Here is a 4,664-nt window from a genome sequence, read left to right on the forward strand (position 1 = left end):
TACCCAAATTTATTCTAACCTGAACCCTGAAACCACGTCTGAACACTCAAACACTGAAGGCATTTACAGTGGGTACGGAAAGTATTCAGACCCCTTTATATTTTTCACTCTTTGTGTCATTGCAGCCATTTGCCAAAATCAAAAAAGTTCATTTTATTCTCATTAATGTACACTCAGCACCCCATCTTGACAGAAAAAAACAGAAATGTAGAAATTTTTGCAAATTTATTAAAAAAGAAAAACTGAAATATCACATGGTCATAAGTATTCAGACCCTTTGCAGTGACACTCATATTTAACTCACATGCTGTCCATTTCTTCTGATCCTCCTTGAGATGGTTCTGCTCCTTCATTGGAGTCCAGCTGTGTTTAATTAAACTGATTGGACTTGATTAGGAAAGGCACACACCTGTCTATATAAGACCTTACAGCTCACAGTGCATGTCAGAGCAAATGAGAGTCATGAGGTCAAAAGAACTGCCCAAGGAGCTCAGAGACAGAATTGTGGCAAGGCACAGATCTGGCCAAGGTTACAAAAGAATTTCTGCAGCACTCAAGGTTCCTAAGAGCACAGTGGCCTCCATAGTCCTCAAATGGAAAAAGTTTGGGACGACCAGAACTCTTCCTAGACCTGGCCGTCCAGCTAAACTGAGCAATCGTGGGAGAAGAGCCTTGGTGAGAGAGGTAAAGAAGAACCCAAAGATCACTGTGGCTTAGCTCCAGAGATGCTGTAGGGAGATGGAAGAAAGTTCCACAAAGTCAACTATCACTGCAGCCTTCCACCAGTCGGGGCTTTATGGCAGAGTGGCCCGACGGAAGCCTCTCCTCAGTACAAGACACGTGAAAGCCCTCATAGAATTTGCCAAAAAACACATGAAGGACTCCCAGACTATGAGAAATAAGATTCTCTGGTCTGATGAGACCAAGATTGAACTTTTTGGCGTTAATTCTAAGCAGTATGTGTGGAGAAAACCAGCCACTGCTCATGACCTGCCCAATACAATCCCTACAGTGAAACATGGTGGTGGGAGCATCATGTTGTGGGGGTGTTTTTCAGCTGCAGGGACGGGCCGACTGGTTGCAATTGAAGGAAAGATGAATGCGGCCAAGTACAGAGATATCCTGGTAGAAAACCTCTTCCAGAGTGCTCAGGACCTCAGACTGGGCCGAAGGTTCACCTTTCAACAGGACAATGACCCTAAGCACACAGCTAAAATAACAAAGGAGTGGCTTCAGAGCAACTCTGTGACCGTTCTTGACTGGTCCAGCCAGAGCCCTGACCTAAACCCAATTGAGCATCTCTGGAGAGACCTGAAAATGGCTGTCCACCAACGTTCACCATCCAACCTGACAGAACTGGAGAGGATCTGCAAGGAAGAATGGCAGAGGATCCCCAAATCCAGGTGTGAAAAACTTGTTGCATCATTCCCAAGAAGACTCATGGCTGTACTAGCTCAACAGGGTGCTTCTACTCAATACTGAGCACAGGGTCTGAATACTTATGACCATGTGATATTTCAGTTTTTCTTTTTTAATAAATTTGCAAAAATTTCTACATTTCTGTTTTTTTCTGTCAAGATGGGGTGCTGAGTGTACATTAATGAGAAATAAAATGAACTTTTTTGATTTTGGCAAATGGCTGCAATGACACAAAGAGTGAAAAATATAAAGGGGTCTGAATACTTTCCGTACCCACTGTATATAGAACATGTTGCCCATTCCTCAAAGGTGCAGGGACGTCCAGAATCAAACAGAAGCTTTCCAACACAGCATCATAAAGACGAGCATAGAAACACAGCAGCAGGTTTGTCATGTGGCAAAGAGTAAATCCCTGAAAAACTGCAAAAATTAAAAAGATAATTTACTTACAACACAGAGCCACAGTGAGGGCTCCTCCACTCTTTCACCTCCTTTTCTTTCTATTCAACATCCACCTGGTCTTTTTGGCTGTGTCTTATTGTAAGGTTAAATAAATTATCTTAGTTTAGTATTGACCTTTGCATGAAGTTGACTTGTAACAAAGATAAAAAATAACATTCAAACCTTAACACATGATAAAAAAGAATAAAAAAACCTTCTACACCATGTCTACATCAACCACGCCTGTTCTGCTTGTCAGCACCGCAGCTGGAGGGAAGGTCAAGGTCAGGGAACTAATCCACGACCAGGTCTCTGTTCTTCCTCACTGTTAAATCTGCCCAGGCAATAATCAACTGATAACTGATCAATCATTGCATCCATGTCGCTGTGCCCTTTCCAGACCTTTCTGTCACTGAGCATCAGCTTCATCATCACCTGACTACAGGCAGCACTGCACTGAGTCAGCCCCCGCCCCAGCGGTCGAGGCTGTGGGCAGAATTTTGAAGAGTTCAGTGACATTTAAAGAACTCAAGTTGTTTGGTGACTTTCAGCCTCAGAGTCAAACACAGATCACACAGAGCTCCTCCTGACAGGTGGAAATGTGAAGCATGAAAAAATAAAATATATATTTAAATGGGGAGAAATTCTGTAAAAATGAGGATGTTAAACAGTGTAGACAACATTTTTACGGATGGTGGTGCAACATGCACAAGGCTGCAGGGTGATGGGTTTCCTGTAAAAACTGATTTATTACGATCTGTCACATCAGACCGAGGCTCAACCGCTGCTCGTATTTATCATCCCACGGTTAAATGAGTGAAGGTGAAGGTGACCCCCCCTCACTGACAGACACAGATCAGGTCACTATCTCACACAGACGCCACAGTCTGTGGCCTAATGTATAGGGAGTTGGACTTGAAACCTAAAAATTGCAGGTTTGAGTCTCAGGTCCGGCAGGAATTGTCGGTGGCACAGAGTGAATATCCAGTGCCCTGTCCACCCTCAATGCCCTGACTGAGGTGAGACCCTTGAGCAAAGCACCGGACCCCCAACTGCTCCCCGGGTGCCGCAGCATTTGCTGCCCACTGCTCCGGGTGTGTTTGCATGGTGTGTGTGTGTGCACTTTGGAATGGGTTAAATGCAGAGCACAAATTCCAAATATGGGTCACCATATTTGGCTATATAAGTCACTTCACTTTCACTTTAAAGACTCAATTATCAGCCAATTCATTCATTGGTGACATGTTCGGGTCTTTTCCACGTTTGTTCTTACAGGAAACTTCAGTGTCAAGTTTAAAAGGTCAGAAGTACACGCACATAGGCCAGTTCCCAGAGGCCAGGGATCACGCCACAATGTGCTTTTCCACCTGTTTGGGTTAATTAGGCCTCTGGTTTGTTTGCATTCAGGTTAGGCCTGAAATTCAGCATATTGATGCTCAGGCTGCATGTTTCTTTGTGAAGTCAATTTATTGTATTTTCATGAGGTTACTCCACATCTGTTCAGTATTCTGATGGAGTTTAGTTTGATTATTCCCCAGGTAATTTTTATAGTCATGAACATCGCAGAGGAGATTTCTAGAAACATTCACGACAGAACATGGTCATCCCTCATGAGTTTACACTTTTGTTCCTGCCTCAGACTCATTTAACCAACAAACAAAGAGAATGTTGTCATGTGACTTGTAGTGATGCTTCATTTGTATTTTTCTCCATACAAAAACACACTCAACCAAACTAACCAACTGGTCCAAGACTATGCAGGTTTGAAAACACTTTCGCTGCAAGTGCAGAAAGTTCAGCTGAGCCTGAGATGTCAGAGACAGGTAGGACTTGACACTGTACGGTGTCTGAGCCGCTCAGCTTCTCTGCTTGGTTTGGATGATTTATTCATACCTGATATTATTTCCAGTCTTTATGACAGCAGCTGCCAGCTGAACCTTCCTCCTTCTCATTACCCAGCAGCCCTCAGACTGAAGATGGCCTGATTTCTGACATTTATGCCAACAGCTGCAGGTGGAGAGAGGAGTCATGATAAATAATCAGCGATTTGTGTGTTGAGGCTGATAATTTTATCAGTTCAATCGTTAATCAAACCATTGTGTACTTACTGTGTTCACACGAGTGGGATGGATGAACCTGTGGACCCACAACATCCAGTCTGACCCTGGGAAGGACAAAGATGTGAATGTTTCAATGTCGAACTCTGGGTGCTGCACCTGAAACCCTGCAAACGTCCAGAAGCCAAAACACTCATACACAAAACAAAAAACATGCTGACACACAACAAAACCTGGTTCTATCCTTGAAATCATTATTGTTGTACAATATTATTATTATTGTTGTTGTTGTACATGACAGTTTTTCTGCCATACTTGTTCTGCATGATTAAGGGCTAGTCTGTCTTTGTAATATGCTGAAGGTCAAACTGAACTCATAAAAACTGTAACCTAAAGACTAACTGATAAATATTCATACATGACATTTATCATTTTTACATTTTCACATTTTGAAATGTCACGTTTACATGGTTTTATAGCAGAAAAAATATTAATTTCATTAATGTATATTTTTAGATATTTACACAGAAATGTGCAGGTAAAATGAACATGATTATTATGTTTTATTATTACAAAACCACCTGTAGATATGAAGGGTGAAAGACACAGGAGTGGTCTGACACCACATGATGTTTGACGGATTTTACAGCGGTGTGTGTATGAGCTGTAGGTCCCGTGTAGTGAGGACTAGTCCAAGATTAAACCATCATAGTGGGGACATTTCTGCAGTGTGGGCACATGTTGGTG

Source organism: Mastacembelus armatus, chromosome 4 (genome assembly GCF_900324485.2).
Source record: "Mastacembelus armatus chromosome 4, fMasArm1.2, whole genome shotgun sequence".
NCBI lineage: Eukaryota > Metazoa > Chordata > Actinopteri > Synbranchiformes > Mastacembelidae > Mastacembelus > Mastacembelus armatus.